We start from the raw sequence: 23,725 nt of genomic DNA on the forward strand, positions 1-23,725 counted from the left end.
GTAGACGGCGATACTACAGAAATACCTGCTATGATAAAGAAAATATAAAATATTTTCAGAAACATGACAAAACTGACAATGAATATTTATATGGCACTACACAATACATTACTTAACTGTGCCACCGAAATAAAAAACAATCTTGAAATAGACAGTTACTTATAGGATAAAGCTGCATTTGAAATATTTACCTCAGGTTCGTAGTCAGAGTACTAAGACAGATGGCTGAAATCATTTTTTTTTTGGGGGGGGGAGCTGACTTGAATCTACCCCTCATGCATGGGGCTACATTTCAATAAACAAATGAAAGTTTCAGGGGGGATGATGGTGGCCGCATGGGGGCTCTACCCCTTTACTATGGACCTGATGTACCTAGAAAATAACTGTAGTTATCGCACATTTGCTCATTACTCTCTGTAGTACAGTATAACGTTTACGAACAATATGCTAATTACCACGCATGGGCAATCTTCCCTATTATTGCGTTCAATTAATGTCTGCGTGATCTCTCCTACTTCATGATTGCTCGAACTGTCCTTTTTGGGTAGAGAATAGCGAACTCGTTAGCTTGGATAGAATTTTAAAGACTGGTGGTAAACTACGTACAATGCTAGTTTCGAGAATGAACTACCTCAAATATGTATCACTTCCTTGATTATTTAGTATCACAACCTTTTTATTAATTTGTACCAAATGTGAAGGAAAATGTACACATTTACTTTGCACTATTCACGCAAAACGTGAAAAATATTTCTCGACGAAAAGCTTTACTTTCAATAAATTAATTTAACTGACGACTCAAATCTGCAAAATTGCAAATTCCCCATTCATTACAGTTCGTCACATCCTTTTCTTCCTCTCTCCATTTGCCCCCGCGCGAACTCACATATCGCGCAATCTATCCTTACTTTACTTTATATATAATGATGATATATTGGTTTTACTTTTAAAATAATAACTTGACCTCTCAATAAATCAGAACAATTTGAAAAGTTTGTTAGTCCTGTTATTGTATTTATATGATGTTTAAATTTCGAATTCATGTCAAATCGTACTCTTAGATCCTTTATAATAAGAGCCTTTCTATTCGAACTGTGTCCTTTCTGGCGCCACTGTCGATGTGTGTTTTCCTGTATTTCCCTCAAAAGAGGAGAGACAAGTTGCTGCGGCCAGGATCTTTCAATTGTTGGATGCGGAAGCGTTGCCACAATGAATTATTTCAGGAACTTCGCTGTGCACTGTCTTGTTAGCTATTCTAAGTAGCATACGATCTTCACTCGTCAAAACCAAACGACTGAATGACAAATTGGCAACACTGTCGAGGTCATTTACTTCTTTGCCTTAAGAGTCTTCATCCCGGCGAAATTAAAATACCGCTAATTTTACATTAATTATGTGATATCTTCAAATAGATAAAAGATAATCGAAATGTGGAACAAGAGCGCCCTAGACAATATCATTTTACATGAGATACCGTTATCACGGCTCATTTATCTGCTTTCGATTTCGAGCCATTTTGAAAATCGGCATTTATTTTCGCGTTTCTAAACAGGTGAAAACATAAAGCCACTAGGTGACTTGTGATAACGGTACCTCACGCAAAATAATATTGTCTAGGGCGCCCTTGTTCCATATTTCAATTATCTTTTATCTATTTGAGGACATCACAGAATTACTGTAAAATTAGCGGTATTTTAATTTCGCCGGGATGAAGACTCTTAAGCAAAGGGAGGTTTTCCTGCGTCAGAGGGTGACGGGGGCGGGACCGGATTATAGTTGGCATATTTTCCGAGAGCACACCTGTGATATACAGGCTCTACCTTTCTTTTAACTCCTCATTTCACATAGTACGCTAATATTCAAACATAGCACGTTTTTCATCAAGATTAAAAGTCATCACGATTCACCGTTATCGCATACCGGTACTGGTAACATTTAGAAATATTAATCTGAAATTTACAAATAGCAATTTCGTAGCTGTTAGAAGTACATGTGACACTATTAGAATACTACACAATCTGATAGTTAACAGTGTATGTTTTATATATTGTAAAGTTCTGATTGTACATGTGTTGGTAGAGCTTGGGTAGAGCAAATTATAGTCCGGAATCGTTTTCTCTCACTAGCAGATTTTATTACAAAATTCTGCTATAATACAAAATAGATATAAATTCTCTAATATTTGGGTAAAAGTAGATGTCCCTTCGATCTGACGGTCTTGGGAAGATTCCTCACGAAGTAAGCTACGTGAGGAGGAGTAGGACACTCAATGCTCCACTGCAAGCAGAGTTGGGTTAGGGTCCGACAAAGCTCTATTGCAAGGGAAGCCGGTGTTGTGATAAGGAATTTCCTAATGCTTCACTGCAAGCAGATAGAGAAGTAAGGTTTCTGTAAGGCTCTACTGCAAGCCAGGAGCGAAGGAAAGCCAGAAGCTTCACTGCAAACTAGAGGCTTTGGGTTTAGGTGAAGTACTTCCAAAGCTCCACTGCAAGCCAAGGAATGGGATTTGACCAATCGAAACTGAAATTTGTCGTTTGTCTTGGTTATATAGGTGATCCAGGTGAGGCGGTGGCGATGCTGTTCCTCCGTCGTCATATGACTAGTAGTGTTACTGTTGTCTTCGTCGGTTGCAACTATAGTCAGGGTTGCCAACTTTTATTAAGCAAAAAATCGGGACGGGACAATCGAGCCGGAGTCTATCTTTTCCCCCCGGGAGATGACTACACGTACGGCGACTCTTTTTTAAACAGTGTAAATAATCAGCTGAATAAAACGAACTTGAAGGAATGCGAACTATTTTTTCTTTCATGAGTCAAAACACAAAATTTGTAAAATTGATCCTATACATAAAACTGTGCACGTAAAAGAATAAGTTATTGCTTAGTAAAAATGGCCCAGTAAAATGTTAATTAACTTTGCAGATCGATAAATCGGGACAATATGTGTCCCGACGAGTGTTCAGTCGGGCGTGGGACAAATAAGTCAAAAATAGGTACAGTCCCGACAGAATCGGGACGGTTGACAACCCTGGCTATAGTACTCAGTAGTAAGACGCACATGGCTGATGTTTGTAAATAGAAGCACATGTCGGGTATTTGTAATCACAACTATACGGGATATTGCAATATACACTACATAAATGTAGCTATAAATAATCTCTTCCAGCAGAACTAACAATATTATTGTTGGCAAGGAACAAGATACATTTTAAGGTCATTTAAATTAGTTTTTGACGATTTTCTTGGAAACTACGCATCACAATTTACCCAAAACCATGTCATTTTGTTACACGGAGACAAAAATCAAGCACAGTTTAGAAGTTAAATCCATAGGTTCCGGTCACAAGCGACTTTCCTGGTCTTGCTCCTGCCACGGCGGAAGAACTGTAACCCCAGAAAATTTGTGTTGTGACTTGGAACGTCATACATAATATGCCTGTGCACTTATATGACATAAATAATATGACTGCAAATTTATTATATACCTGCAAAATAATATGACTACATTAAAACTATTAACTCCTGAGAAAATCATGCACCAACCGGTGCTAGGTGTCATAACAAGCTAGTACTGTATCTACTTCGCTTCAGGGCAGAATGAAGCTGGCGGACTCAAACAGGGTATGTAGTACAGATGCTTACGGCACCACCTATAGTTTTGGTTCAAAACATCCTAAAACAAAAATACACATGTTTAACCCTTTTAGGATTTCCACTTTTTGAGGTAAATTTTAGACTTCCACTCAAACAGCTACTGCTTTCTTACTATGTACTGCGTCATTCCGATTTGATCTAGAGTCATAGTTCAAACGCCAGTTTCTTCAGTATAACAAGCCTTTAGCCGACGGTAACACTCACATGTCCGTATCATACACTTGAACCAGAAAATTAGAGAAAATCCCGGATTTTTTTGAAAATCCCACTAAAACACTTTGCCTCTCGAGCCCGTCCCCGATTTCACGTAGGTATCTCAGAAAAATTTGAGAAATACCAAAAGGTATACCTAATCCGTAAGCAAAGTTCCAATCTGATATCGTGAAAACTAAAGGTGTGAAAAAGTTTTGAAAATTGCCTTAAGAAAAAATAAAAAGTCACGCCCCTCTGTCCCCACTTGGCGCAGCTAAGTTGACAATCCGGTTCCAAAACGCATCTGAAGTGTTCTTTGGTCCATCCTTGACTAATAAAAAAACGGCTTAAATACCTGTTATAACATCTAAATAAGCGGTCAAAGACGATACTACGCCATGGTAACAAAAGTTACCAAAAGTCCTAAAAGGGTTAAATTCACAGACAATTTCATTATAACTTTCACCTAATTTGTAGTCACAATCAGTCAAAAGATGAACACTCTTAACTTTTCTTATAGATTTTAAAAATCAAATTTGCTAATAGAATATGAGTTCGAAAGGCAAGGTAGAATTTTTTGCAAATAATAAATGGGGTCTAGGCATTTTTGAACTTCGTCTGTACAAAACAGCTATAATCTCATGTCGATAAACGAAAATATTTCCCCGAATGACAGAGGTAAAAAAAAAAAAAAAAAAAAAAAAAAAAAAAAAAAGTTGAACATTGGCCGCAGTTAAATCTTGTTCTGTAAGAGATAATTAAATTTTATGCCTAGATTTAGTTCTATTACATTTTCTCCAACATTATTTAATGTTTATTTAGAAAGATATATTCCGTGCAGATATTTGATCCTTATGAATATGTCTTTCTCATACCCTGTACTCCATTTTACAAAATTTCTAAATTGTAATGTGGTTTGAACTTAACCTGCACCGATCCTTTTTGGTTCGAGTAAGAATTAAGAATTAAATTTCTTAGCCCGTCAAGTATCAGGAATTGCTGCTCGGTGAATTGGGAAAGAAGAAAGGAATGGGGAAGGGAGGAAGCGGTCTGGGGCCATTATGTGAGGTATCATCCCGGTATTTATCTGGTGTGAATGGCTGGCCTAAAAAAAAAAACTTTTACATTTTTTTCGACCGAGGGTCTCTACCGGGAACCGAACTGATTCTTTTTTGGTGTTAGTGTGTGTGTTTTGGTGGTTTACAAGTATAATGCTGGAAAAAACTGTCAAAATAAATATAAATGCAATAGTTTCCAAGCAAATTAAAAATTTTGGATTTTTTATTTATGATATCATCTTAAGGTTAAGAAGGGTCAAGGAAAAATGTTGCAGTTTCTAAATAATAACACATTAAAGTTGCATTAAAAAGAGACAAGCAAATAAAAAATGATTTATGCTATAGACATTAAGCGGATAGCTTAATAAAAAGAAATTATATATATGTACAGGCAATCAACAACTCGTTTTTCTACTTTTTAGGATATCTTTTGTAATGTAAAATAAGTATACGAGATACAGTGAAATCGGTGAGTAACGATTTACGTTATTAAATATTAAAAAAAAAGTTTGGTTGATTGTTTCTAGAATTTAAGCAGTGTTAACAAATCAATTGATTTCAGAAGTACCCGGAGTCTCCCTCCAAAAAATTGCTGAATCCTTTTCTTTCTTTCTGGACACCTGGCTACTTGTGTACTCGTCTCTCAAGCTTTGTTCAAGGTCAGTGTCTCGAACGGATTCATAATGTGACTGAAGTCGCGGAGATTTATGGCGAACTTGGCTTAATGTCGTAACTATGTGTAAACTTAAAAGTATCGTTTATATGTTCACCTCCTTACATAGCGTGGCTTTTAGCAGTCTACAATGTTTTTTATGGCTTAATTTCACATTCATGACCATACTATGCGTTCCATTAGGTTCCACCCTCTGTTAATGTATTGATATAATAATGTATCCATTAGTCCCTAAAAGTCTGTGTTTTATTATTATGATTTTTTTTTTTCATTATTTTTCGTTATGAAGTCCTATCAGTACTTAGACATTTATGGTGGAATTATATGAAGAACATGTTTGTCCAATTTAAGCCCAATTATTATCGTTTCTTTTTAAATATTATTCATCATCAATAGTCTTCATCCAGGAATGGCGGCAAAACCCGCTTTGCCTCCCCTTGCAGTATTTCTCATTCCCTCCTGGTTTTGGAAACACCAGTTGAAACCGTTCTTTAAGAACCGAGGCACAAATATTAAATCTTTTCAGTTTTCAAAATTTAAAGTGATGTACAGATTTTTTTAAAAAAAATTCTTCTTTAATAGCGCATATACCAAAGTTTTCATCTTTTCGTAATAAACCACTTATAAAATATTTTATTTCCCCGTTGAAAGATTTTTGATTTTGATTTGATTTTATTTAGCGTTCCTTTCAGCAGCGAGGCTATATGAGACGTGGACCTACAGCTTAACTGTGGGATCCGAACCACACTAGCTCTTACCAGGAATCGAATCTCGGTCCTCCCACGCCAAAAGCGTGCACGCTAACCGCTTAATCACGAGGGCACCCTCCCGTTCAGAGGGATTTTTTTTAAGTAATCATATAGGCAATAAATTCATAAGCAATGACTTGAATTCACTTCATCTTACTTAAAGATGTAGGCAGCAAGTTGTTTGTTCTAAGGAGGTAGCAAGACTTTTTCATGGTAGCCGTTTTTTTTTTATACATACTAAAACTAAACCAAAAGTATTTGTTCACGATATGAAACCATTAATAATTCACCACACATATTACACATATACATACATACATACAGTCTTGTTCAAGAAAACCTGACCACTCACTTTTTAAATAACCCCACACTCTAATCCACATTTGCAATTAAATCAAATAGATGTTGAGTTTCTTAGGTAAATTCAGATCTTTGTTAGAGCTAAAACACTTGCATTTCCTACATAAAGTTGGCTGAATATGACCTTTCAAAGCAAGATGGGTGGTCAAGATTTCTTGAAGAACACTTATTATTATTACTATTATTATTATTATTATTATTATTATTATTATTATTATTATTATTATTATTATTATTATTATTATTATTATTATTATTATTATTATTATTATTAGCGATTGACTAGAAATTCAAACCCCGATTAGACAATTTCACATTCTTGTTTTATTCCAAGTGTAAACTCTTTAGTCAGTACAGAAGAGGCCGTGGATCGTGTTCAGAGTTGATGACGATGGATTTTGGTTAGTCAGAATAGGTCACAGTGGATGAGAGTGGTTCATGGTGAGTGGTGGGTCACGGTGGGTCAGAGTGGGTCACGGTGGGTGGTGGGTCATGGTGGGTCGTGGGTCACGGTGGGTGGTGGGTCAGTGGGTCGTGGGTCAAGTTTTCATTGATCCACGCCAACTCTGCGTCGGTGGACTGAATGTTTGTGCACAATTTTAATCTTCTACGTGCAAAAATAAGCCCGCCACAAAATAATGAACATAGGCTTAATAAAAGAAAATATATATTTTAGAATTGTGACGTCATCACCTCCTATGTCTTGACGCAGGAAGGTGTGAAACCATACGTAAGGTCTTCTACAATGCCTCTGGACTTGAAAAACAAAACAAAACAAAACAAAACAAAACAAAACAAAACAAAAAAAAAAAAAAAAACAGACGAAAAATCTCAAATAGGAGAGTTATAACGCAATGTACCATGAAACACCCGTATGGTACAAATTGTTCGCATTGTATATTTCGCGATTAAAGTTCGCATTGTATCACTTTAATTGTAGCATTGTATATTTCATTGAGCCGTTTCCCTACTGAGCGACAAAGACAGTTTCCCCTGAACCGACATATGACGCACAAACATGGCGGTCATTGCTTTAAGCGCACTAATAACAGACCGAAATTCAATCGTAAATTTCGACTAGTTAGAATCAACACATGAGCGAAAGGAAGTGTTTCCAGTAATCAGCTAATTTTAAAGTATTTTATAGAGCAGTAATAATAGTAATAATTATCAGTGGGAATGTCCATTGGTGTGGAATAGTATTTTTACTTCTTCTCGTTCCCTCACCATGCTTAATTTCCCACCCTTTGTTACACTAAAGAGCAAAATTTTTATTCTGATTGCAATATGTCAATCACCGAAACCAGCTGGAACTGCTACCAGCTGGTCAGAGCATCAATGCAACTGTGTAATGTCAGCAGTTGAAGGAAAACTCAAAGCTCTGAAGCCATCACTTTTCAATCGCAAAGAGGCCCTCCTGTTATAGGACAACGCTAAGCCGCACGTAGGTAGGATGACCCGGGACACCATTCTACGCCTTGTATGGGAAACAATATTGCATCCTCCATAATCCCCGGACATTGCACCTTCCGATTATCACCTGTTCCATTCCTTGGACAATCATCTTAGAGGACGCCAGTTCAAATCCCTAGTAGAGGTGCAAAATGCACTTGATACCTTCTTCGCTTCACAACCCACAACGTTCTACTGCGATGGAATCCATGGCCTTCCAGAACGTTGGCAGAAGATCGTCGATGCTGATGGGGAGTATTTTTGATCTTCCAGGTACCTTTTAAGTGACCTATCGCTGTTCGAAGTTGGTGGGTGAAAAAGCGATATAACTTTCTTGGTTACCTTTATAGAACAATGTACAAAGTCGAAAGTTAAAAGTTCGTATCCTCGTTATTCCTGTGCTAACGGGATGGTCAACTGACTGTTTTATGCATAAGCCCAATCTAACTTATTTAAGAGAGAATTTTATGCGGGGCTGCGGTGGCTCAGTGGTAGAGCGTTCACCTCTGGTGCATGGTGTCCCGGGTTCAAACCCTGCTCCCGCCAAGTGAACTTTGTGGTGGACAAACACCGTGTGCGTGGGTTTTCTCGGGGTTCTCCCGTTTCCTCCCACTTTCTTCATTCCACCATTTCATTCATTTCTCATAATCACCGTCTCCTTTAGCCTAACCGGCATAACTGTGGGACGTAAACTCAAAGAATTTTATGCTAGACATAAAATATTTTCACGAAGTAAACAGCTTATTCAGTCTCCTTGATTGAGACTTGCAAGGCTAATACTGCGTTCCATTAGTCCCTGATCATGATTTCTCGGTGAAGAGTTTTTGTAAAATAATAATTTAAAAAATCCACCGAAAAGAAACAAGGACTCTACTGATTTTGTGTTCATTGTTTCGTAGTCCTTAACAGTTTTGCTGAGTTAGCAACCCTGACACACAAGATGTGATAAAAAAGTATTGTGAATGTGGTTGCACAACACCACCTATCAACGTTTTATCCATTCCAATTAGTAACTCCTGAAGCCTGAACCTTTGGGACGGTCACTGTTGAGTTTGAAGGAGTTGTGACCGACGTTTTATCCCATTCCAATTAGTAACTCCTGAAGCCTGAACCTTTGGGACGGTCACTGTCGAGTTTGAAGGAGTTGTGACCGACGTTTTATCCCATTCCAATTAGTAAGCCCGGAAGCCTGAACCTTTGAGACGGTCACTGTCGAGTTTGAAGGAGTTGTGACCGACGTTTTATCCCATTCCAATTAGTAAGCCCGGAAGCCTGAACCTTTGGGACGATCACTGTCGAGTTTGAAGGAGCTGTGACATATCAGTTGACTTCCAGAAGCAGAAGAGTGAGGACCTGTTAAGAATGTCTGTCGCTTATAATGGATTACGAGCAAAGCGTCAAGCCAAGAAAGTTCAAAAATGTTAAAATCATGTATGGCGATGAACCGGTGACATTGAAAACTGTTTACCGAATAAAGAGAAGTGGTATGCACGATTCAAAAGCGGCAATGAGTCGGTTGAAGACGAGCAATGATCGGGACATTGTTCGACGTCGAAAACAGATGATAACATGCAAAAAGTGGCGCTAATTATTCGTTCAAACAGGCGAGTGACTATTCAAGGTCTTTCCGAAGAACTAAACACCACGTACGGGTCCGTGTAAAGCACTTTAACCTCCGATTTGCAAGTAAGATGAACAAGTGCGAAATTCGTTCCCAAACTTTTGAACCTGCCTTTTAACACCTCGTTTCTGATCCACGAGTCTTTGACCGAAAGAAAATATTCATGTTTGTCCACATCCATGACTAATTTAGACATTACTGGAAATTATAATAGTTACAAAATTTTCATTGCATCAAAGTTCTAATATTAATCTGAAGAATTCTTTGCGACATACAGATTATGTAATATGCGATTTACATATTTCCTAACAATAAAATAAGTCTAACGAAGATTGGATCTCATTTATAAAACAAACAGAGTCTAGAAATTTAAGATAGCTTAATCTTTGCTGTTAAGTATGAGGATTCGAGCCCTGGGTAATATAAGAGATTACTGTAGAGGAAGTGAGCGTATGTAAGCAAAATTGAGATTGAGATGTGAAGTTATGACTGCCTCCAAAATGCTACGTTCTAAGAGCTTCTAGTTTACTAGTTCCAAGTAAATATTTGGGCTAGAAATTCAGTACTGTAAGAATTACAAAAAAGAATACAAATTTTAAATTCAACAGTTGAGGTCGATAAATTTTATTCTTTGCTTGAGCACTTATTTAATCTCGGAAGTTAACGTGCTTGCGTTTAGTGGTCATTTCTAACACGGGTTGGGTGTACAAGCTATGAGACTCAACGACCGAGGTTAAGCCAAGCCTTTGTCCCGAGTTCTAATCCATGTTTGTATTTGAGTTTTCCTTTCCATATTGCACTGGAGTAGCATGTGCGCGAAGTGGTTATGTGAACGTGTATAGGCTTAACCTAGTCCAGACGACTTATCCCTTCAGCTAACTGCTTCTCCACACTAGTATGGAAAGATGAAATCATCATTTCTATAACCACAGAGTTTCACAATAAAGGAGCTTATACACAGTACAACAACCAAGAAAGTAGTTAACAGTTTTTCTCGTTTACAACAAACAAATTATGTTATGTGAGAAAAAAATCAATAAACCCACATATATTTAGTACAACATTTAGTTATTTATTTTTAATGAGTTACAAGAGTACTGTATAAGCAGAAGATTTAGGAGTCAACACAACACATTACGAAATCTAGATCTATCCAAGAGAATCAACCATTGTCCCAGCAGTAGTATAAATAGTAGTAGAAAGATTTATCTGATCATCACATGTTATATATGTTGTTGAATCGGTGTCGCAAAAGAGTTGGTTGGCCACCACGAGATCTCGATCTATCCAAGAGAATCAACCATTGTCCCAGCAGTAGTATAAATAGTAGTAGAAAGATTTATCTGATCATCACATGTTATATATGTTGTTGAATCGGTGTCGCAAAAGAGTTGGTTGGCCACCACGAGATCTCGATCTATCCAAGAGAATCAACCATTGTCCCAGCAGTAGTATAAATAGTAGTAGAAAGATTTATCTGATCATCACATGTTATATATGTTGTTGAATCGGTGTCGCAAAAGAGTTGGTTGGCCACCACGAGATCTCGATCTATCCAAGAGAATCAACCATTGTCCCAGCAGTAGTATAAATAGTAGTAGAAAGATTTATCTGATCATCACATGTTATATATGTTGTTGAATCGGTGTCGCAAAAGAGTTGGTTGGCCACCACGAGATCTCGATCTATCCAAGAGAATCAACCATTGTCCCAGCAGTAGTATAAATAGTAGTAGAAAGATTTATCTGATCATCACATGTTATATATGTTGTTGAATCGGTGTCGCAAAAGAGTTGGTTGGCCACCACGAGATCTGAATCGATCCAAGAGAATCAACCATTGTCCCAGCAGTAGTATAATTAGTAGTAGAAAGATTTATCTGATCATCACATGTTATATATGTTGTTGAATCGGTGTCGCAAAAGAGTTGGTTGGCCACCACGAGATTTGGATCGATCCATCCAAGAGAATCAACCATTGTCCCAGCAGTAGTATAAATAGTAGTAGAAAGATTTATCTGATCATCACATGTTATATATGTTGTTGAATCGGTGTCGCAAAAGAGTTGGTTGGCCACCACGAGATCTGGATCGATCTATCCAAGAGAATCAGCCATTGTCCCAGCAGTAGTATAAATAGTAGTAGAAAGATTTATCTGATCATCACATGTTATATATGTTGCTGAATCGGTGTCACAGAAGAGTTGGTTGGCCACCACGAGATCTGGATCGATCTATCCAAGAGAATCAGCCATTGTCCCAGCAGTAGTATAAATAGTAGTAGAAAGATTTATCTGATCATCACATCTTATATATGTTGTTGAATCGGTGTCACAGAAGAGTTGGTTGGCCACCACGAGATCTGGATCGATCCAAGAGAATCAGCCATTGTCCCAGCAGTAGTATAAATAGTAGAAGAAGGATTTATCTGATCATCACATGTTATATATGTTGTTGAATCGGTGTCGCAAAAGAGTTGGTTGGCCACCACGAGATCTGGATCGATCCAAGAGAATCAGCCATTGTCCCAGCAGTAGTATAAATAGTAGTAGAAGGATTTATCTGATCATCACATGTTATATATGTTGTTGAATCGGTGTCGCAAAAGAGTTGGTTAGCCACCACGAGATCTGGATCGATCTATCCAAGAGAATCAGCCATTGTCCCAGCAGTAGTATAAATAGTAGTAGAAGGATTTATCTGATCATCACATGTTATATATATTGTTGAATCGGTGTCGCAAAAGAGTTGGTTAGCCACCACGAGATCTGGATCGATCTATCCAAGAGAATCAGCCATTGTCCCAGCAGTAGTATAAATAGTAATAGAAGGATTTATCTGATCATCACATGTTATATATATTGTTGAATCGGTGTCGCAAAAAAGTTGGTTGGCCACCACGAGATCTGGATCGATCTATCCAAGAGAATCAGCCATTGTCCCAGCAGTAGTATAAATAGTAGAAGAAGGATTTATCTGATCATCACATGTTATATATGTTGTTGAATCGGTGTCGCAAAAAAGTTGGTTGGCCACCACGAGATCTGGATCGATCTATCCAAGAGAATCAGCCATTGTCCCAGCAGTAGTATAAATAGTAGTAGAAAGATTTATCTGATCATCACATGTTATATATGTTGTTGAATCGGTGTCGCAAAAAAGTTGGTTGGCCACCACGAGATCTGGATCGATCTATCCAAGAGAATCAGCCATTGTCCCAGCAGTAGTATAAATAGTAGTAGAAAGATTTATCTGATCATCACATGTTATATATGTTGTTGAATCGGTGTCGCAAAAGAGTTGGTTGGCCACCACGAGATCTGGATCGATCTATCCAAGAGAATCAACCATTGTCCCAGCAGTAGTATAAATAGTAGTAGAAAGATTTATCTGATCATCACATGTTATATATGTTGTTAAATCGGTGTCGCAAAAGAGTTGGTTGGCCACCACGAGATCTCGATCTATCCAAGAGAATCAACCATTGTCCCAGCAGTAGTATAAATAGTAGTAGAAAGATTTATCTGATCATCACATGTTATATATGTTGTTAAATTGGTGTCGCAAAAGAGTTGGTTGGCCACCACGAGATCTGGATCGATCCAAGAGAATCAACCATTGTCCCAGCAGTAGTATAAATAGTAGTAGAAAGATTTATCTGATCATCACATGTTATATATGTTGTTGAATCGGTGTCGCAAAAGAGTTGGTTGGCCAACACGAGATCTGGATCGATCCAAGAGAATCAACCATTGTCCCAGCAGTAGTATAAATAGTAGTAGAAAGATTTATCTGATCATCACATGTTATATATGTTGTTGAATCGGTGTCGCAAAAGAGTTGGTTGGCCAACACGAGATCTCGATCTATCCAAGAGAATCAACCATTGTCCCAGCAGTAGTATAAATAGTAGTAGAAAGATTTATCTGATCATCACATGTTATATATGTTGTTGAATCGGTGTCGCAAAAGAGTTGGTTGGCCAACACGAGATCTCGATCTATCCAAGAGAATCAACCATTGTCCCAGCAGTAGTATAAATAGTAGTAGAAAGATTTATCTGATCATCACATGTTATATATGTTGTTGAATCGGTGTCGCAAAAGAGTTGGTTGGCCAACACGAGATCTCGATCTATCCAAGAGAATCAACCATTGTCCCAGCAGTAGTATAAATAGTAGTAGAAAGATTTATCTGATCATCACATGTTATATATGTTGTTGAATCGGTGTCGCAAAAGAGTTGGTTGGCCACCACGAGATCTCGATCTATCCAAGAGAATCAACCATTGTCCCAGCAGTAGTATAAATAGTAGTAGAAAGATTTATCTGATCATCACATGTTATATATGTTGTTGAATCGGTGTCGCAAAAGAGTTGGTTGGCCACCACGAGATCTCGATCTATCCAAGAGAATCAACCATTGTCCCAGCAGTAGTATAAATAGTAGTAGAAAGATTTATCTGATCATCACATGTTATATATGTTGTTGAATCGGTGTCGCAAAAGAGTTGGTTGGCCACCACGAGATCTCGATCTATCCAAGAGAATCAACCATTGTCCCAGCAGTAGTATAACTAGTAGTAGAAAGATTTATCTGATCATCACATGTTATATATGTTGTTGAATCGGTGTCGCAAAAGAGTTGGTTGGCCACCACGAGATCTGGATCGATCCAAGAGAATCAGCCATTGTCCCAGCAGTAGTATAAATAGTAGTAGAAAGATTTATCTGATCATCACATGTTATATATGTTGTTGAATCGGTGTCGCAAAAGAGTTGGTTGGCCACCACGAGATCTGGATCGATCCAAGAGAATCAGCCATTGTCCCAGCAGTAGTATAAATAGTAGTAGAAAGATTTATCTGATCATCACATGTTATATATGTTGTTAAATCGGTGTCGCAAAAGAGTTGGTTGGCCACCACGAGATCTGGATCGATCCAAGAGAATCAGCCATTGTCCCAGCAGTAGTATAAATAGTAGTAGAAAGATTTATCTGATCATCACATGTTATATATGTTGTTAAATCGGTGTCGCAAAAGAGTTGGTTGGCCACCACGAGATCTGGATCGATCCAAGAGAATCAGCCATTGTCCCAGCAGTAGTATAAATAGTAGAAGAAAGATTTATCTGATCATCACATGTTATATATGTTGTTGAATCGGTGTCGCAAAAGAGTTGGTTGGCCTCACGAGATCTGGATCTATCCAAGAGAATCAGCTATAAAATATGAGTATGAGTAGCTGGAATTGTAGATGATGAGATTCATCGATGCTTTCGTGCTCCAAATAATTGCTATATTGATATCATTTTGTTCACTGGAAAATTTTGAACGATGTCGGAAATTTCAGAACCAACCCGAGTGCTCCCGTTTATAGAATGGTATCGAATATTAGAAACAACGTTTTATATGTAGTAATCGCGGACGTCGTAGAAATTCGTTAAGATTAGACTTCAAAATATTGTTGAAGATATTTCTAATTTTTGCCCTGGTATTGTTACTTTATGTTGCTAGGAGAAAATATTTATATAACGTGTTAATAAATATCGAATGATTTACCTATATATATAATATCGCTTTCAGTAGCGAGGCTGTATGAGACGTGGACCTATTGATTAACATGGAATCCAAATCACATTGAGCTCCCGCTGGGAATCGAACCCCATGTTTTGCTCCCCATAGGCGCTCACATTAAGTGCTTAGTAACGAAGGAACTCTTACTTGCTTGTATCATTCAGCCTTTAACCTGTAGGTTGTAACCGTGAACTTGAAATACAGATTCATTGGAGTTATTTGTAATAAATAGAAGATTATGCCGTAAAGCGCAAAATTTGATGTTCTGTTAAGCCATTTTATAGCAGAAAATTGAAATGGAGTGTATTTCTTAAAGTAGGGAAAATAATATTATTTTCGTGTTATCTATATCATAGCTTCGCTATATAAAATTATTTTTTACCTTCATGTTGTTAGGGGCCCACGCTGGTTCAGTGGCAGAGGTTTCACCTCTGATGTCCCAGGTTCGATCCCAGTTTGAGTCAAAAGGGCTTTGTGGTGGACAAACACCGTATGCGTGGGTTGCTCTGTTTCCTCCCACTTTCTTCATTCCAACATTTCATTAATTTTTCATCATCACGTCTCCTTAAGCTTCACGGCATAATCGCGGGACGTAAAACTGAAATATTTCATTTTCTTGATGATATTATATATAGAGAGGGTATTAATGAATTATACCAACAAACTGCAAGAGATCATTCCCCATATCAGAAATAAGAAAGAAAAAGGTTCCATATTGGCCTGTTAGGAATAGTGCATAGATCTAGAATCGTGGAAATGTGTGGAAAACATAATTTGAGGATGGGTTATCAGGCATCTTATTTAGTTATTATTTATAATGGTGTGCGAGGATTTAAAAAGATGAAGATTATAGTAAGTTAATTAAATTTAGGAATATCAAACATGAAAAAACAACAACAAGGAGTTGCGGTGTATATGTGAAGGAAGTTAAATATACGGCAGTCCAAAAAATGCATATTTCAGCAATTTGCAAAAAATACATATTTCAGCTGCAGATAATTCCAGCTCCGAAATTATGCAATTATTTTTTTTACCTGTCCAAACAAACTTCTCTTATTTTGATGTGAGGAACCATCTCTTAAACTTTCACGGTTTAGTTCATTAAAACTCTGTGTATATATAGAAACAGAGTTAGGAAAATTTATTTTCAAATGAAATCTTTTAGTTTGGTCATGGATTGAACCAAGGACCCCACGCACCAGTGGTAAGCTCACTACCACTCAGTCACCGTCTCTCCAATTTTATTTTTCAAAGAATTTATTCTGCAGTCATTGTACATAGCATCTGCTTTGTAAGAACAATTTCATTCAAGAAAATAGTTGATGCTCTTAATATTACATTCCAATGCTTCAGTGGATGTACCTAATAATATTTAACTTAATCTGGAATCGTAAATCAGAGTAACAGCCAAACAATTAGGCTAACAGATAAAACATAAATTATTAAACAACTTCATCCAACACCATTTTATTTATTTATATTATTATATATTTGTATGTTAGAAAACGCTAAACTCTTTAAGGAAGTTAAAAATCCAGTGGCATTATTCAACTGATGATGCCAACGAATTTGATTTCGTTTGAAAGCCCTTGTAGCCGGCATTAATAGCTGAGTGATCTGTAGTGTTCGGTACAGGCCCGTAGCCAGAACATTAAAGGGGCCGAGATCATGTTTCAGGACTTAAGTTCACTTCACATTAATACATACATCAAGGATGTTATAAAATAGAGGATGTGTGTGCCCTTACAACAAAATTGTGAAGCCATACGTCACAGTTTCGCCACTCCTACTCTGCCCACTCCGTCCAATAAGATCGCAGTATTCTGAGCCAACAATCATGGCGGAAACGAAAGTAGCGAATCAGACGATGGCAGAAACAAGAGTAGCTAATCAGACGTGTCGATTCTTGGTTGTTTTTTGGCTTCATTGATTTAAAGAATGAAGATTGATATGGGCAGATCTTCTATTTTATAACATCCTTGACATACATAATAACAAACAATTGAAAGTTTCAGCGAGGCTGAAGGTAGTCACAGAAGACACTAAGACCCTGACTGCCCTTAGGTACTGGTCTATGCGGTGTGACAAACATCTTGGCATTTGAAGGCGGCGCTCCAAGTTCTCTTTAAATGATGCTAGCAAATGAGAGGCCAGCGGTATTGCCACTTTTATTTTGTACACATCCACGTCTATCCTCTGCCACCTGATCACGCTGTAGTTCATCTGCTTAGCCATAGCCACAATCCTTAGCACTCAGCAACATCGCGTCAGAGCTTGCGTTTTATTCGTTTAGCTGAAATAGTAAGATGTTTGTCACAGGCTTTAGTTCGGTTGCAGAATATGAGAATTGTTGCTAACTCTGAAATATTAAATTGCCGGCACCCGCTCATAATCCTCAAAAAAGGTGACGAATAATTGTATCGTAAGTAAACCTTGAAATACATATAGTTAAGTCTGATAAAAAAAATACCGGTCATTGGCAATTCTAATTATTAGGCAACTCTACAGTGTTCGTAGGTTGAGGGATATTTCCCTAATTTAGGGAAATTTCGTAAGTAAATTTAACAAAGAAGGGAAAAAAAGACTTTTTTTCTATTAAGCGGGAAAATCTCCGTGCTGACTGATTGACTAATAATATATATATATATATATATATATATATATATATATATATATATATATATATATATATATATATATATATATATGTGTGTGTGTGTGTGTGTGTGTGTGTGTGTTCAAAATAGCATAATTTGCACCTTTGTTGGCTGGGTATATATATTTTTGTAAAAAAGTGAAGGAAAAAGTAAAAACTATAAATGAAAAGACAGATGAACAAAACAAATATAGTTGACACTTCCTTTAATATAGCTAAATTATTCTTATCACAACTTCTGTCAGAGGTATTGGACAATCAACAAACTAGAGAAAATTGCATAAGAAAAGGGACAATTTTGATTGACACAAGCCTGATATAAGGTAAAGCAGTGAAAGGTTTAAACTGTTTTCGAGTTTCTTTGCTCGTTTCATTATTGTTTGATGACGAAAATATAGAACAAAGATAAAATAAAAAAAAAATTAGAGATAATCCCAGACAACACGTACGTGTACGACACATGTGCACTATCCATGCATAAGCCGTACATTTGCAAATGTGCATTTGTGTGGATGATGAGCACATACATAACCCATGCATAAGCCGTACACGTGAATTTGCGTGGATGAAGCACACATACATAACCCGTGTATGTGCACATTTGCATTTACGTGGGTTATGCACACGTACATAACCAGTGATTAAGTCGTGCATGTGCACATGTGCATTTGCATGGATAAAGTACACATTTACATAACCCGTGCCTAAGCCGTTACATACACATGTGCATTTGTGTGGATGAAGCACAAGTATAGAACCCGTGCTTAAAGCCGCTATGTGCATATGTACATTTGCATGGATGAAGTACACATTTATATAACCCGTGTTGTAGCCGTTATGTACACATGTGCATTTGCCTGGATGCAGCGCACGTACGGAACCCGTACTTAAGCCGTTATGTGCACATATGCATTTGCATGGATGAAGCACATATTTATATAACCCGTGCTTAAGCCGTTATGTACACATGTGCATTTGCATGGATGCAGCGCACGTACGTAACCCGTGCTTAAGCCGTTATGTGCACATGTGCATTTGCATGGATGAAGCACACATTTATATAACCCGTGCTGTAGCCGTTATGTACACATGTGCATTTTCCTGGATGCAGCGCATGTGCATAACCCATGCTTGAGCAGTGGATGTGCACATGTGCATTTGCGTGGATGAAGCATATTTAAATTACCGGTGCTTAAGCCGTTGTGTGCACATGGGTATTTGCACGGGTACTACACGTGTGTATGAGACGTCCATAATACCGTGCAAGTGTATACTTTTACTTTCATTCTTTTACTCTCATTCTCATCAACAGAAAGTAAGCTCCATTTTTGGTAGGTGTCGTTTCTCCTCCAGGCGGTGTTATAGAGACTTTTCGACGAATAACAGCTGAATGATTGTAAAAACTCCATAACGTCCACTGAGCTAGGATACAATATCAACAGGTGGCAGCATTGTACTGATATAACTACTGTCAGACAATCCGCAGATTTACAAAATTATTTTCGTGACCGATTACAGTAGAATATGTTGCGTTATTTGTTACTTGGCAAACATGTCAAAAATACTACCTAAAGCTTTGCTCGTTGCAAATAATAAACTCCAAAACTAAAATTCTCACTAAAAATTATTTGTTACTTGTTATATACTTTGAAGGTGATGTCTTTGCAGCCTTTTCCATCATTTTGTGCACAGTGATTCCATCATTACTAACAGGGCTCACCACGTCTTCATTAGCCTAGAGCAGCCCCTAGGCAGAAGATAACTGCATTTGTCCTTCTAACAGTCCTCATAATGTGTTGTGGCGTCCAGTGCTCCTCACTTCATCTCCATCAGTGCTTAAATTTCAAATTATGCGTTAGTTTATATTCCAATTTCGTTAGTTTTCCTTTATTGCATATTGTTATAAGTTCATTTCTTCACTATATTCTTCCGTTGTTATATACTTTTAAATTTGATAGTTTATTTCTTTTTTGTCATGTTTTGTTTTGTATTCTTACATTTACTATATTTTTTCGTTATGTTAACAGTTATATAAACATATAAAGTTCCTTCTACCTTGCTGTATGTTTATGATCGAAAAGATCATAAAGACCTCAAATAAAAGATGATTAAATAAAAATATCAATAAAACCCCATAGCCCATCCATAAATTCCTCACTTCTCCTATACCTTTCACTACCCTTCCCTAAAAGAGGGTGTAGCCCTCTGAAAGGTAGCTAGCCCATGGCTAGCCTTAAAAAAAAATCTTTGCAGTTATAGATTGTGTTACTGCGTAAGACACCAAATATATAAACTTCTTTTTTTTCGTCGCATCTCGAATTTGCGGTTACATCATCTCTGTACTACGAGGAAATCACCTGTGCACTACATGTAAGTCATCTGGGTACTGTTTCAAATCACCTCTATCGTACATGTAAATCATCTGGGTACTGCGTGTAAATCACCTCTGTCCTACATGTAAATCACCTGTGTGTTACGTGTAAATCATCTCTCTTTTACATCTAAATCATCTGGGTACTGCGTGTAAATCACCTATGTGCTACGTGTAAATCACCTCTGTTCTACATGTAAATCACCTGGGTACTGCGTGTAAATCACCTGTGTGTTACGTGTAAATCATCTCTGTCCTACATGTAAATCACCTGTGTGCTACGTGTAAATCACCGCTGTCCTACATGTAAATCACCTGTGAGCTACATGTAAATCGAATACGTGCTACTTGTAAATCACCTGCGCGGTAGGTGTAAATCACTTGTGCAGGACGTGTACGTTGCACATGTTCTGTGCACGTGAAGATGTTGAATAGGACCTGGCATGTATATGTGCATCACATGTACAGGCGTGCATTTATACAGATGATGCACATGTTGCATCCGTGCATCTATCTATCTATCTATCTATCTATCTATCTATCTATCTATCTATCTATCTATCTATCTATCTATATATATATATATATATATATATATATATATATATATATATATATATATATATATATATATATATATATTTATTTATTTATTTATTTATTTTGCTTTATTAAAGTGGATAATACTCATGATTTTTATGAACGAGACCCTGAGTTCAGCTGGTGGAAAAACATCGGGCACACTATAGTGATTCAGATTCTACCTAGGGTACTTTAAACTGTGTGTTTTGTCTCATTTGACCTCACTTTTGACGACGAATGTAAATACAAATCAATCAGCCATTAAGTTTGGAGGAGAAGTGAGGTCCTAATATTTGTTCTAACACTGTCTTCTGCCCAATCTCTTATCTCAAGCATCCAAAATCGTTTTACATATTAAAAAAAAAAAAGAAAAGAAAAGAACAAATAAATTACCATTTTCAAATTATCAAGTACAAATAACTAGAGACTCAAGGAGTATGACTTGGATCACCTATATAGAATTTTTCATCATTATTATTATGGTAAGAAATTGGCAACAATTACACAGAGGCAAGTGTCCCAAAACGTGATTTCTAATAACTCGACTTCAGAAATTAAATATTTGACAACGAAGTTGCTAAACATTCGCGGGAGGAGCAGAAGACAATAGATGGATAGTCACACGCACCACTAGAGGAAATGAATGTTGCGTGCCATCTATTGAGTAGGGTCAGAAATATTTGAAACCAATGTGTGTGCGGGGCAGACGGACACGCAATTAGCGGAGCAAACGGACAGTGACCTAAATGGTTAGTATGAAGTAGAAAAACAATATTAGTTTGTATGTATATTACTTAAGAGGCGGGTTCCTTATTAATACTACCATTTTTTCCAAAGATGGTACGTTATAGATCTTACCCAACAGACAGATGCAAATAGGAAAATGAATCCATAGCCGCTGCTGTTAGAGCCGCACGTGAAGAGAAGATGCCTCTATCAACTGCAGCGACAACTTTCAATGTCCATCGTAATACACTACGACAACGCGTTATGTCATCGCACATAATCCGAAAGTTGGAAATCATACAATATTCTCAGCACAGCAGAAAATGAATTGGAAAAGCATCTACTTGCCTTGGACGAAATGGGATTTGGGTTAACTCTACGCAAATTACGAAAGTTGGCGTACAACTTTGCTGTTGAGAACAAATACAAACATATTCAATGATGATAGAAAAATGGCTGGTACAACGTCACAGGTTTCGTACATGGTCATGGTTTCGTACAACGTCACAAAACATTTAGTGCGCGTGTAGCGCAATCATTGTCGTATGCTACAGCTAGAAGTTTAACTCGTGGAAACGATATGTCGAGGGAGAAGACTGGGTAATGTGCACAGGTTGTTTTTCTGGTTCCATGTAGAATGCGATCCAAATGGTCGTGATGCATAGCTACTTTGTACGCATTCATTTAACAGTGTTAGTGGTTTATAAGTTGTGAATGTAAACTGTCCGTTTGCCCCACTATTTTTGTCCTTCTGCCCCACCCCATGGGGCATATGGACATCTTGCACCCATGTATACTAATTGTTCAATATATCCTTGACTAATTGACGAACTGATTTCTTTGTTACACCTTTACTTTGCAGAAAGCTTACTGGTTTGTAAGAAATATCTTGAGTTCTCTTCGGTCATTCGTATTCATACAAGCAACAGAAAACTGCTTAGCATGTCCGTTTGCCCCGTCTTTACAATATAACCTCTGCGTATACTAAAAAAGATTCCAGATACAGATAAATAAACCTATATAACACGGGAACACAATCAGGGGTGAACTACCACACTTGCTACCCTGCAAATACAAGGTAGGCACACTCGATGTTTTTATGTTGATGTCAGTGGCGGCTTTAGGGGGTAGACCGGATAGGCACGGGCCTACCAAAAAATTTTGAAAAATATGTAAACGCTAAAAGATACTATTTATATTAATGGTAGATAATTATTTAACAAATAGCATTAACCACTACTGTAAAAGTAATTTCCTACTGTCATTAATCAATCATACATGTATATGTATCCATAAGCGATGGAGCGAGACTACCCAAAATTGAGATCCTAAAGCCGCCCCTGGTTGAGGTGGCTCCCAATAAATCTCAAGGAGCATAACTTATATCCAATTGACTTCTCTCTGCACACACACACAGACGGACAGACAGACAGACACACACACACACACACAAACATACATATTCACACACAAAGTCAAGTTTATTGCCATCAAAAAGATCCGTAAACGATGTAGCCCTCGAATCTTAAGGGTCTACGAAGTTCTGTTTCACAGTGGCTGTTGGTAGTTATCTTTTACTAATTGTAGTCACTAGTTACATGTAAACAAACAAACAAAATCTACGTGACGTGTAAAATGCATGCAGAAATATTTTTCAAATCACCTATTCAGAGGCAGCTCGTAAAGGAAGTCACATTGGAAACAACGGACTTTATTTTAGTCATTTCAAATGTTCCAATTTTTGTCCACAATAATCAGTACATTAGGTAAGTTTTCTTTTCTTAATTAAAACTGATAAATCTTTGAGTTTTAACCATGTGATTTCCCTCAAGAGTCGCCACTGCATCTGTTAGTATCAAATAATAATTCGTTAAATGAAATAAAGTGAAATCTGTCTTCAGCGGAATCGAGCGGGACTCGCAAAAATTTCCGTTAATGACAGGTTTCCGCTTAATGGAAATAGACCTTTCCGTTAAAAAAATATATATATGCTTATAACGGACATAATGAGAAAATATATTGATGTACGCAACTTGTTCAATTACAGTACTTTTTC

Source organism: Thermobia domestica, chromosome 13 (assembly GCF_964235325.1).
Source record: "Thermobia domestica chromosome 13, izTheDome1.hap1.1, whole genome shotgun sequence".
Lineage (NCBI taxonomy): Eukaryota > Metazoa > Arthropoda > Insecta > Zygentoma > Lepismatidae > Thermobia > Thermobia domestica.